The 14,707-nt window shown below is 34.3% G+C and overlaps 1 protein-coding gene across 1 annotated transcript in view; it reads right to left on the reverse strand.

Annotated features, from left to right (window-relative positions):
- MGAT4C (MGAT4 family member C) overlaps window positions 1–14,707 on the reverse strand; it is a 613,336-nt gene that overhangs the window by 516,353 nt on the left and 82,276 nt on the right. The window contains exons 2-3 of the mRNA XM_067698739.1: window positions 6,892–6,937; window positions 5,217–5,249 (exon numbers count right to left, since the gene is read on the reverse strand). The gene's annotated coding sequence lies outside the window, so the exon portion shown is untranslated. The remainder of the gene's footprint in view (window positions 1–5,216; window positions 5,250–6,891; window positions 6,938–14,707) is intronic.

Consider the following 14,707-nt stretch of genomic DNA (forward strand, 5'->3'; position numbering starts at 1 on the left):
TCGCAGGTGCAAAATCACATCATGTGCCCTGATGGTGGGTCAAAAATGTAAGAAGCTGATGTACTAAGTGTGGATCTAGCAATAGGAGGACTGGCCTGTACTCACATAATAAGGCATCTTGTCCAAAAGGATGACCTTCTAGGGCCTTAGCCAAAGCGGCCGATATGCATTATGTCAGCATTGGAGGTTGAGTTAGAACAAACAAATGAAGAGAGACCCTGACCATAACAAGGAAAGGGGGCCAGCAATGAGAGCCACAGAAATGGTCCATAAGAAAAAAAAAGTTGGACAAGAGCAATGAATCTGGCCCAGAAGGACTGAATTCATCATTAAAATGCTCTTATCTGCTTTTCTCTCCTCATCCTTCTACTTTGACCATGGAGACTCAAGAGTTCTTGGCTAAAAAGCTGAGGGACTGCTAGCTGGAAAAGGTGAAGAATCACTGCTCTGCCTTTCATTTCAAGTTCCCTAAGAAGGAAGGGGAAATAACTTTAAATTAGGTTCAGCATTTGACTTTAACATGGGGTTAGTCATTTAAATTTTACCATATCGGGATTGTGTTTTTGTCTTAAAGTGACCACAAGACATTTGATAACGTAAAATTGATTGAAAAAAAAAGAAGCATGGTGCTTGCCAGAGGGTTCAAACCATATCCTCAATTGCACAAGTCCATTCCACTGGTAATATACAGCATACCATGCTTCAGTGGCATCTTCTACTGTATATTTTAAAAGAGTACATCGAAAGATGTTATAGCATTTTATGTGGAAACCTTAGCCCAGATATTCTTAATCTCATGTAATTCAATGAAAGAAAGAACAGTGGATAATATTTATTTCCATGGTCTTATTAAATCACCCCATATGTTAAGAGTGTACATCCTAGATTAAGTAAATATCAACGTAAATAATAAGGACAGTAAATAGAAGAATCTTATGGATGGGTGAGCACTTTAGCATTTTGTAGATGTCATTTAGTAATTGTCCTTTTCTCCCATCAGTGATCTCAAGAACTGAAGAAATAAGGATGGCAGCAGGAGACAGGGCATACTTAGCTATGCATACCAGCAATATATAGAATGAAACAAGCAGTATATAGAATGAAAACTATTCATTTTCATTGGGGAAAGGAGCACTGCTTCAGGTCATATAAGACTCTATGCATGCAGCTTCTCCAAAGATCCTAAAAGACAATGAAAAACAGATCCAGAGTCCTTAGAATAGTTAAACGTCTGAAGCTGTGGTATATTCTCTAGATGTCAATAAAAGATTGAAAACGTAATTCTGCTATAGTCTTTTCTTAGTAATTAACTTATCTCCCAAAAAATTAAACACGTGTGCATACACACAAATACACATTCACACTGTAAAAAATATGTATGTAAATACCTCGTTTTCCCCTAATTTAACAAATTTTGTGGAAAGTCTAGATCCTGGTCACACAACAAAATTTGGATTCAGCCAACATACTATTATCAAGGCCATCACAGAAAATGAATGACCTGGAAATCCCAAAATATATCCCACTAAGTCAATATTTCTTAATGCATTTATCAAGAATCATTCTCAAAATAAGAATGCGTTTTTTAAAAAGGTGAATATACTGGCAGATGTTACTGAAAAGATTTTAGGTCACAAACAATGACATAGTGACTCTGTTTCTATTCATATCTCAGCTTTCCTTTACTTTGTTCCTTCAGAGTAGCAAATAGGGACAAAAGGCAGTAACCTAACCTGACCTAACAGATTATTCACACATCCCTAAACCAATCTGTCTGACCAACAGTACAGTGAGCTTTAATTATATATGAGACCTGAATTATATGTCTCTCATTATGGTGTGGGGGGTTATGAAGGGATGCAATCTGGGCCCCTGCCTATTGACATACGTGGAATGAACTGGGTTATTTTAGTGGAAGAGATATGGTGTTCATATGAAAAACATACGTCCACCATATTCTGTATATGCTGATAATAGGCAGGTTCTGCTTCTTGAGAAGAATATGGAGACATATATACTGCATTGAGGTTGAATTCATGTTCCAGGTCTTTAAAACAATTTTATACACTGATAGCCTCATCACACAATACTTATTCAGTAATTTATATAACAATTGACTAAGGAAATTGGCTTTTATTATTCTTTGAATTTTGAGAATATCAGAAAACTAATGTTGCCGTGTTTATCACTGCTCTTTAGAAATTCACAATTAAATACTTAAAAATGCTATTATAATCTTTTAAAATCGTCCAGAGAATAAAAAAATAAAATATAATGACTGCAATAAAGTTCCCTGGTAAATATGTAAACAGCATGTAATTCAATTTCTCATCTCTGAAAGTATTTATGAAATTGCATGTCTGCAAATTGTGTATCTGTATATCTTAAATGATCTAGGTAAAAATTAAAAGAGTAATACAAAAGAGAGTCAAGATGCTTTGGGGTTTTAGGGAAGTGAGGCCTCTGTAAGTATATGTAAGTTTTTCCTTTATCTGGAGATGTACTTGTTCTACAAAGCACCCATACATTATAAATTTGACTTTTATAAGATGCTGAAAAAATCCAAACCTCAATAAAAATAAATTTTCATAGATTTTCATCATATATAGGATTTTTAAAAAATATGAAATATTTCCATTATGATTCAAAATATACACTTTGTCATTAATTACAATTTAAAATAGTTAATGGAAAATTAGCACCCCAACAATTAATAATTCTCTTAAAATCATGAATTCGTGATGTGTGAAGAGTGAGATGCAACAACCTTTTTATGACCTCTTCGACACCACTGACCCTCCTCAAACTGTGAAGCTCTATGTAGTTGAATTTTGAAAGAATTATAGATATCCTAATAATATTCTGAAATTAATCTTTATTTATTAATAAGTGTTACAAAACCAGGTAATCCAATGCTTTAAATCTGTTACTGTCACTTCCAGAGCTATCTTTTGTGGCCTGTACTTTCTCTGGTCTAACATCTTATGAGGAATAATCAAGCAGTAATTTTTTACATAAATTTTATACATAGATTTATATATGTATATAAAATTACTAATAATTATTATTAGCAATGGTCCAAACTTTTCTACCATGCATGAGATAACAACAGTTACAAAATATTTAATTCATTTATGTGACTTCAGAAAGAAAATATGAGGATGTGCTAATTTGGGGAAATGGAGTTGCTCTTGGTGAAATGTCATTTTAATGACATGAATATAAAACATTATTTTGTAAATTACTGAAAATTTAAAATAAACACTGACTTTAAAAGGATCTCTGATAGTCATTAATAAAGACTAGTGACATAAAAATCAAATTTTTTTAACCTTGTGACATTTTCTAGAACTTTACTGTATACCATAAAAAGAGATTGAAACTGATGAATCTAGAGTATACCATATTTTTCTTTTCTTCCCCCATTTTTTTAATGAATAAGAACGTATGTGAAAATTAATCATTAGTTAATTGGTTCTCCATTGGTTACTTACCAGTTTTCTGAATCTCTGGGAAATTACACAATTTGGCTATATATAGCAATGATTTTGAGTTAAACTACATCAGACAAAAGACTCCACAAGAAATCGGATAGACACAGAGATGAAAATCACCAACACTCCCTTCTTATCCTGTGTAACCCTGTGCAACTGCCACACCTGTGTTCAAAATACTTTAGACAAATACTATGACTTTCTAATAAGATGGTGAAGAATTATACTATCTCAAACAAGTTCCTTTCTAAGGTTAAAACAGATTCTAAGTTGCATCAAATGTACAAAATGCATAACATGTTTGAATTTTTCCTACATGTGTAGGAATTAACACTTTGTTTTACATCTTTGAAGAAATATGATAGAAAACATCTGAATAGTTGAGGAAACATGTAATCATACTCCAAAACTTTCACAGAAGAATGTCAATGTCTAAAGATCATGGATCCTTCTCTAATAATACGAGAGTATATTGCTTTAGTTGTTCATCTCAAAATTTTAAATAATCATAACAGAAACAGCATTTATCACTTGACAAAAGTGTGAAACACCTGAAATTTGAGTGAGATCATCTCATAACTATATTTTCCTTTTAAAATTTTAAACTAAATGTATCAAATTAGATCATGAGGAAGTAACATGAAACCATATCATCTTTATTTTATATAACAAAATTTTCATTAACTTAAGAGACTAACTTAAGACAAAACTAAGATAGGATTTCAATTTTCAAGCAACAGATCAGACAAAGATCCGATCAGATGGGTAATATAAATTACACATCTGAATAAAATTTCTGGGTAAATTTATGGTTGACAACATGAATCTAACTACTATATTTTATATGCCTGAATTGCTTCTGGATTCACTGGCATAAAGAAATGTATCTGTCCACATTAAACAAAATACTTGATTTCTTTTACTGGACAAAGGGAATAACAGAATTTAAATATTTTCTCTCCTTTTTGCTATAGATTCTAGCAGCATAACCTTGTTTAGAGCTTGGCTGTAATAAATGATAAATTCAGGTGTTTGTATATATAAATAAAAGTATTATATATAAGAAGTAAGAAAATTAGGATGGCTTATAATTCTATCTCCTGGAGTTAGTCATTGTTAGTATGTGGATCTACACACACACACACACACACACACACACACACACACATCCTTTGAATAATTTTGTTCTGTTTTTACTGTTTGTATTTAACGTATATAATATATATTTTCAAATCTTATTTAATAGTAATTAAATAAAATGTAATACACAATAAAGAGACAAATACCACCTTGAATTGGTGGTTTTAACTAATTATTAATGATTTGAAATTAATTTGAAAATGTAGAGTTAAAAAGATGTAAAATTCAAAATATTATAGCAAAAATATTCCTAAATCAAACCATTTGAATATTCTTGAAAGAATGTAGCTGTCTTAAAAGTATGTTTTCCATTTGGAGTAAAATGCTAAGGCCTGCCCGTAGAAACTATAATGTAAGTTATAGTTTAACCCACTCTGAGTTAAAAATATTGAAAGGCTCCATTGCAATGACATCTCTGAATTCACTTTTCTTCATTTCACTTTTCTTGAACCCTTGAGCCCTATTTTTTTTATCTTTGATAGGGTTAAATCCAAGTTGTTACACTTTAGTAGACTAAGTGTCTAAAACAGTCTCAACATACAAAACTTGACTCACAGTTTCAGAATAGCATATAGTACTTACCCATCCAAGAAGGATATAACAGAAGCTGAGAAGCTGTCAAAGAGAAAAATGTCAGAGGATTAATAAATCCTATTGCTATAACATGATGAGAATTGTAAACAGCTATGTAAAAATTAGGCTGCTAGCAGTCAGATGGCTTGGATTCTTTTACCCTTGGTAGTACAGTAGTGTACATTTATCTTCTGTTATGCACTGGTAAGTAGCTGGCAAGCTTGATATATATGAACATTACTGAAAGATGTTATGATTGGCTTGGATCCAGAAAATGTCCTCTGACATTACCATTAACTATCAGAGACCTTACATATTGCTGGCAATGACTGAAGAAGCAAAAAGAGACAATAATAGTAAGAAAAATTAAGAGGATAATTAGGAACAAAACAGGGAATTTTAAAATAAATTAATGAAACCTAAATATTCATGTGGTTCATAAGAAAGAGTGATTCAGCACATTGCAATGTAGGGGAAAGACATATCTAAAACAAGGGCTTACTGAATATGATTTTTTATTCTTTTATGGTTTCAATGTTTCTTATAAATAGAAACTAATCTTCCTAATGTCTTTTCCCTGTTGTATATGAAAGGCAGTATATTGTTATTTTACTGTCATTACCTGTGACCCTATATAAAAAAAAAAAAATGGCATAACCACAAGGACAAAAGGTAAGGAAAATAAAGAACCAAAATATAATTTAAAAAAAAATCTTACTTAATTGCTAATCTCCAGGCAATCAACCAGAGAAGTTTTTGAGAAAGTCAAGCAATAACTTAGCTGTGATGTATTACCTTTGGTTTGGTGATTTAACAATGTTCACACATTTAAGGCAGTTTATTAATAAATAAATTTCATTAAAATAAAATTAACCATATATGTAAAATCATATTTACAAAGAAAAAGTGTATAAAGAATGAGATGTTTTTATAAGTACCATAAATGAGGGAGTTTTTAAACTTTAGTCCATTAATATGATTCTACCTTGCATTGCCTAAACTGATAACTCTTATTCATTAACATGTATATTAAACACAGCCAAGAAGAAAATTAAGATTGCCTATAATCATATCTCCTGAAGCTAGTCATTGTTAATATGTGGATTTACATGCTTCTGGTTTTTTCCCATGTTTTATTATAAGAAATCAAAACAAAATAAAACCTCATTTGCCAAAAATAACACATACAGATATAAGAAATGAATGTTCACTACGATCCCACTTAAGAAAGGAATATTATTAAGTTTTCTGCATTTTATGGCAGATTTTTTCCATGTATGTACTAACATATTTTAACATTATTCGCTCATGTTCAAATATATTTATACACATGGCTGTAAGTATAAAAACACACTATTTTCTAACTCACTTTTTGCCTTAACATTGTATCTTAGATGTCTTTCAATACCAGTTAAAACACATCCAACTATTTAATGATTATATACTTGCAATAAAAGAGTAAAAATAATTAATTCATACATGGATTTTTGGTAATAGAATATTTCTGCACTTAACAAGAATTGTTGATTAATAAGTTAGGTTTTATAGTTAAAACAAGACTAAATTGGTTTTGCAGGAAAACAAGGGAAAAGACCTTAAGAAGAATTTGTCAGGCGCAATTTGCAATCATAGATGTTATCATTAAGAAAATAAAATTGTGTAAGTAAGGAAGCAAAGGACTTACTCAGCAGAAGGCAGGTCTAACAGGTTTGATTCTGAATAGAATACAGCTGAAAAGTGAATATTAGGAGATTAATTCTAAAGTAGATTTTCCTAAAGATGCTGAAAATTGCAAGAAATCACTTGCTGAAGTTGAGCAAGTGTCAGAGCATTTGAAACATAGGAGTCATCCCAACATCGCTGAATTTTCACTTCAACTAATTTATTTTTGTTAAGTTCCTTACTGAGATAACCAAAATCTGCATTAAAATTATCTCTATTAGAAGGACTCAATAGGATGACATACATGCATTTGAAAAAGGAGCTTAATCGCATAATAAAAGCCCTGAAAAGATGTTATACATCACTTCCATCTATTTAACATCCATGAAATCATTTAAAATCATTTTAAAATGATGTTAAATCATTTTATTTAACATCATGAAATCATCATACCAAAATGTCTGTAGAGATCTGTATTAGTTTTTCCTCAGGTGTTGCTTTTTTTCTTTGTGATTTTAAAATATTCACTCTATACACACTTCAATAGCTGTTGTGTTATTGTTTTTCCTAATAGCATCTTTAGAAATGACATGCTTTTGCTGTTCAACTAAAATTTGTAAAAATAAATTACCTCTCGATTTTTTTGAGATTAATTACAGTATAGTTTCTTTGTTAAATCTTAGGTGATTGAAAATAAATCACATGTGCCACAAATCTTCTTTGAACCACAAGCATTGCAAATTGACATTACAGTGTGGATTTTTCATCTTGACAGCTTATGGTAGGGGTCAAGTTGCCCCAGATTTTTTTCTTTAAAGAAGAACAGGTTAAATCTGGTCAAACATAGAGAATGAAACAAAGACTTGTTTATTGATGTAAAGGAATCAACTTGTGGATCAGATTCTATATGAGATTTATTTCAACTGCAACTGGATAGGTTGAAAAGTTGAACCATAAAAATTAGCAGTAATTTTGCTCTTTTCTAGGGGCCAGGATAAAGGGACTTTATTCAAAGAAACAATGGAACCTTGGCTTGTTCTAAGTGTAGGAAAACAAACACACACAAGAAGAAGGTCAATATAGTCTTTTCAGGGCACAGATACAAAACATATTTTTCAATGTTATTTGATTAACAGTGAATGCTTCTGCCAATAAAAATCTCAATACTATAATTATACTTGCTTTGTAAATGTAGTAGTAAAGCGAAAGGAATCAACCCAAACATACCCTAAAATACTTAGTCTAAGGAATAGTATCACCATGCAAATATGTGATATGCTGCCATAACAAGGGTAGGATGGGCATTTATATTCTCCTATAACTGTATAGAAAAAGTCAAGGACCTCTTGCTGTTGCAGAATACATATATTCCAGTAAAGGCAAACCTCAGTAAGCTATTATTTTGCTTCTGGCATGGGAGTTAGGCTCTGCATGTGCCATGGTCAGAAAATGTCTTGGGGACAGGGGATAAAATAGCATATCATAAATATAGGAAAAGTGAGGCAGATGCTAAGTTAGGGATTATGATTATGATACTCCTCTTTCTTTTTAAAAGTACTTTGGGGACTTCCTTGGTGGTGCAGTGGTTGGGAATCCTCCTGCCATTGCAAGAGACACAGGTTCGATCCCTGGTCTGGGAAGATCCCACAGGTCACGGAGCAACTAAGCCCCTGAACCACAACTACTAAGCCTGTGTTCTAGAGCCCGTGAGCCACAACTAATGAGCCCGTGCACCATAACTACTGAAGCCCACGCACCCTAGAACCTGCACACCACAACTACTGAAGCCCTCACGCTCTAGGGCAGGGGTCCCCAACCACCGGGTCTCAGACCAGTACGGGTCCAAGGCCTGTTAGGAACCAGGTTGCACAGCAGGAGGTGAGCAGCAGGTGATCGAAGCTTCATCTGTTGCTTCCCATCGCTCCCCATCGCTCACATTACCACCTGAAATATTCACCCCATCACTCACATTACCACCTGAACCATGGCTCGCATTACCGCCTGAACGAACCCTACTCCCACCCCCGCAAACCCCCAGTCCGTGGAAAAACTGTCTTATACGAAGCTGGTACCTAGTGCCAAAAAGGTTAGGGACTGCTTTTCTAGGGCCCACTTGCTGCAACTACTGAGCCTGTGTGCTGCAACTACTGAAGCCTGCACGCCTAGACCCCATGCTCCGCAACAAGAGAAGCCACCACAGTGAGAAGCACGCGCACCACAACAAAGAGTAGCCCCACGCTCGCCACAAACAGAAAAAGCCCGCACACAGCAACAAAGACCCATCACAACCAAAAATAAATAATAAAAGTACTTTTGCTACATCAAATAATATTTAATAAACTATAGTTATATAATAGGTGCTATACTTATTCTCCAGGTAAGTTCATCTTATTTAGTCCTCCACAGCAATGCTACAAAGTAATTTTTATTTATTTTACTCTAGATGTGAGAAAACTAAGGCATAGAGAGAAAGTAATTTGCTTTTGGTTCACTAGCTAGTGAGTGTCAGAGTCAGAAGTGAATTGAGATTATCTGACTACAGTGGCTGTGCTTTTGATTCCTGGATAGATGGTCATGATAACCCATTTGCATAGAACTTTTAGAGTCCTTAAAGAATTTTCATGATTATGATCTCATTTCCCGCTTATGACCATTATATTCAATCTGGGAGATGGTCACTGTTCTGTATAATAGACAAACACTAAAATATGTCTGTTTTTAAATAGTAATTTTAGAAGTGATTGGGTCCAGAGTTTATAAGATCAGTTAAGGCTCCTGTTGCAACTGCATCACTCAGTCAGGCTTTTTTGTACTGCCCTACAGGTGCCCACTCCTTGAAGAACACACCCAATTAAACCTCCTGCATTCAAGTGTATATCTCAGAAACTGATTCTAGGGACTCTGATCTAAAACAATAGTTTCAATATCAAACCATTCTCTTGAGTCTTTTGTTAAATCTTCTCGGTCTTTTTAACATTTTTTTGTTGATTTCTTTTTCTCAGTACTCTATTTATGCATTCCATAAAGCATATTTATTTTATATTGTTCAGTTTTGATATTCCGTCTCTAATTTCTGGAGATTCTAGCTTGTAGTAGCTTGTTTCTTTGGGTGTTTTATGTTTTTATTATAAATTTATGTTTCTTAAAATTTTATTTGTGGTAATTGTTTGTGGCTTAGACTGAAAACAGATTCTTCCAAAGAAAATTCACAATTGTTTCTGCCAGGTAACTGGGGGCTATACCAACCTAGGACCGCTTTAAACTATAGTATTGCATTAAAGTTTTTCACATCACATAATTCAGGCTACATACAATCCAATACTTGGGTTATTTTTAGCTAGAATGATTATTTTTCCCAGTCATTCGGCACAATTCAAGATAGAAATGTCTTCTTGTAACACCCTCCAGAAATGTACATTTATATCTATTTTACACTTACATCAAGGGACTGGCCAACTTGGTGGATCCAGCTTTATGATGGGATTATATTCTTTTAGCCTTCCTAATTTAAGCAACTACTGGACTTATCTCTGTGTCCCCTATGTTTGGTAAATCTATGAAAACTAAAACTCAAATTCACTAAAATTTGCAGTTGTTCTCAAAGTGGAAGCTAGCATTCTACTTACCACTTTTTCTCTTTTCATTTAGTTTTGCCTGAAAGTATTCTTTACTTTCCACTCAGCTCATCAATGCATTTAAATGTGTTAATCTATTCAGCATTTATAATATTTTCCCCAAGCCAAAGATAGGCAGATTACCCATTCTGCCATACTACAGAAATGCAAGTCTCTCCCTCTAATCTCCATCAGATATCTTGACCTTTAACATGTGGTCCTTTTTTTCCCAGCACAACCAGATGGGATGAAGTGAAAATAGAGACCTAAAAGCAGATATGCTAAATCCTTGGGTTTTATTTTAATGAAAGCCATCTTACTGATATAATAGACAAAGAGAAGAATAGAAACATTAAATCCCTCTTCCTCTTTATTAGAATAAAAAGAACAATTGCTCCCTTGGTACAGAGAAAGGTTGAACAATGTGTTAGAGAGAAACATTTACACCCTGGTTTAGGCCTAAGGTGAATTTTATGACTATCTTATCTGCTCTTAAGTCAGTAAAAAGTAAAAGGGATATTTACAGAAAGTACTAAACAGTTTGAAGTTCCAGGAATAAAGGATGCATTTGCTCTTAAGCTTTTCTGAAATGATGTGAGAAAAACACACTTTTAGTATTCCCTAGTAACCCAATGAAAATAGGAGTAAGAGGGTTGAGATGTCTCTTTGCTGCTAAAGAAGACACAAGGCAGCCACAGCAAGTCTCCTGTGGTCCCTGGGTGACAAGAGAAAGAAACAGGATTTCCTTTACCTCTGACAAGACACTTGGCTGAGAATGAGAAAACTGGCAGATGTTAAAGGGATTTGTAGTCATGATGAGAGTAAATTATAACAAAGAGCACTGTAGGATGTATGTCAAAAATCCAGGTGGGTATACAGAAACCTCAGCAGATGCCAGTGTGGTGGGGATAGCGGATGTGATTGTACATTGCAACAGATGTCAGTGTAGGACAAAGGAAGGCTGAAGGCCAGATGCCTCACCATCTGATATTGTATTGTATAAACTTTTCAGAAATTAAACCAATTCAGGAAGAAAGGAAGGAAAGGGAGGGGCAATTCTGATTTGATGGAATTAAAACCTGACTCCGAGAATACTTTGAAGCAATTAAATTTACTTAGAATTAATTCAGTTAAGTTTCTTTTTCCTACCAAGCAGAACGGGAATTCAAGCTAACTCTGGTTATGATAAAAAAAATTAAAATTAAAATAATTACATACTATTATCACTTGAATTTTAGAGCCTGAGAATATGTATCCACAACACATCCTCTTGATCTCCACAAAGATCTCTCAGGAAGGAAGAAGTGGTCCATTGTGTAAAATACTGCTGACAACGAAACTAGGATGGAAACATGTCGAATTTAGCAATAAGTTACTAACTGGTGACCCTGCAAGAAGAACCCTAGAATAACAAGGGTAAAAAAATAGCTGTAAGGTAAAAAAAATAAAATTGAAGTGATATATGTAAAACACACACACACACACACACACACACACACATAAACACAAACTCTTGAAAAACTGGTTATGAAGGGAAATAGGAAACAAAAAACAGATAAAAGTAATATCTAAAAGGGTATATGAGGTCAAGGCAAGGCTTGTTTTGCTCTATTTAAGATTACAGATATTAGATGATATTTGATTGATCAGAGGGAATACGTGGTAAAAATCAAGATGTTGAAGATGCAGCAGACGGAGCTAAGAGTTCAATGGGAGCAAAGAAGCACATGTGAAGGGACTGGATTTATACTGGAGCAATGTTTTCTTCATTGTAATGGGAACAGGAGGCAGCAGGTCAGTTTTTAGATATGGTAGCAAAAATATTAAGTAGTTGCTGTCTGAAGCTTTCTCTCTGGAAAAAAGTGAACCATACGCTGTGATTAGTGGAGAGAAAAAAGAAGTAGTTAAAGATTTAAGTAGAGTGGATAAATGAGATTTCATTGTGGAAATAAGCAGAGTAAACTTTCTGAAGATATTTACATTGTTTCTTGAGTGAATTGTGGAAAGTCCATTTGAGTTTGGTGAACATGAAACTAGTGCCTCCAATATGCTGTTTGATGTTTCGTTATTGGGGTACAGGCACAGAGATGGATTTGTCCATAGTTACAATCTTGACAGGTATGTACGAAATTAGAGCAAGGGAGTCAAGAAGTAAATATGATACAGCTATAAAGAGAATCCAGGTGTGGAAGAATAATGTGAAAGTAGAAGGCAACTGAACAGTAGTGAGAACAGTAGTGAGAACAACTGGAGATCAGTGAATTGGGCACCTCCTCATTAAAGTTGCTTGCAATGGTGGTAACTGTTAAGGTGGTCAGCTGATGAAATTATCGGTGATTGTAAACAAGTAACTAGGGGTCTGTAAATGTCCAGCCTCAGAAAGGGAAAAGGGAAAAGAACAGGCAAACCAGAGAGTTCAAATGGGATGATCAAAATAGGGAGCAGAGCTAATAGTCTGGGAGCAGCAACAGGAAGCAAGAGTCCTAATTATAAGAAACCTATGCTGTATAAATTTTATTTAAGTTTCAAGCAAATGGAAGTATCTTTGAACATTAAAAAGTATCTCATTTTTGGAATGGGCTGCCTGTAAGGAGCCAGTCACAGGAAATATTCAAATAGAGATTGGATGAATATTAGTAACATTGTGAAGAGGCTTCAACATATCAAACATTTAGATCATATCATTTCTAAAGTTTCTTCCTACTCCAAGATCTCTTCTGAATCTGAACGTTCATACAACCGCCATTCATATTTTCTTTTTCTCGCAAGTTCAATCATTAGCAAAATTGACTATATCCTCAAAATCTTCCTAGAATGTTTCTCCCTAGCATGTTTAAGTTCTAACTTAAACCTGATTATTTCCTGATGATACTGCTTCTTCTATAGACGTTGTAAGTCTGAGCCTTAAATTAGGGTAAGTGTCCTTTTTGTATTCATCATCCTATTCTAGACAATTATATATCCTTCCTCTATAAAACACCTCCCTTTGTTGCTATCATCTAAAAATCCCCTATGTCATCTCCTTTTTTTTTTCTTTACTGAAGATAGCTCCTGGCTCACTTCAACTATCTCCAACACCACTTCTGTAGTGGTGAATTCAAACTCCAAGGCCTAGCCTCTCCATTCTTCACAATCATCTTGGTTCCCATCCTAATTGCAGAACTCCTTTCTATGATCACACCTATGACTTTGTTGTTACTAATCACTACCACTCTCCCCAAACCTCAATTTCAAACACGTCTTACTACAATTTTCTATCTTTCCAGCTCACCACTTCAAACAGTCAAATTCCAACAATAGTTTGTAGCCAGTGAGACACTACCATTTTTCCTTATCTCTTACCCCTCAACCAACACCTGCACTTCTCTTATTATCAAGCTTAAGTTTCATTGCTAATCATTACAAAATCACTCACTTAAATGCAGCATCAACTCTTTTCTTCCTATCATATTCATTTACTTTCGAGGCTAAACTACAACCATCATTAAATCCAACTCTCCATCTTCTGCACACCTGCACCTGCCCCACTGTACCAGCCTAGAGGAAATTCCAAATCATCTACATGGGCATCAATTTAAATTCATGAGCAGTAACTCATACTGTACTTCCCTAGTCTCTTCACTCTTTTCTGTGCTCTAGGACTATTTTATACTATGTCATTTTGCCTCAAACTTCTCTTCTCCCACTCTTAGCTTGTGATCATTCTTCCTATGTCCCTAAAGAAAATAAAACAGTAAAAAAAAGAAATTCCATTTACCACCTGCCCCTTCACACCTATTTTCTTGCATTTGTGCTTGAATATTCTCACTTCTGTTATCAGGATGGACCGCACCCCAAGTAAATACAGTTTTTCCACTGTGTACTCAATCGCATCCCCTTTTTCTTTCTTAAGGACACTGCTCTAGCAATTTTCCCTTTTCTATCAGATATTCCCCATCAAATGAATCATACCCATCAGCATCAAAATAACATGCAGTTATGTTGCCCTTCTTATAAAATATCTTTACCTGCTTCCCCTTCAAGCTATCACCTTATTTTTCTTCCAGCTATAAAGTAAAAAAACTCCTTGAAATATCTCTCTATGCTTGATTCTTTGAACGTCTTTCTCCCACTTTCTGTCAAGCACACCACCATCAAATTTTTATCATCACAACTCCTCCAAAACTGCTCATTTTGTTGTCACTATTGATCTCCATATTACTAAGTCTAATGGTCAATTCTCTG

Source organism: Pseudorca crassidens, chromosome 11, assembly GCF_039906515.1.
Source record: "Pseudorca crassidens isolate mPseCra1 chromosome 11, mPseCra1.hap1, whole genome shotgun sequence".
NCBI classification, from domain to species: domain Eukaryota; kingdom Metazoa; phylum Chordata; class Mammalia; order Artiodactyla; family Delphinidae; genus Pseudorca; species Pseudorca crassidens.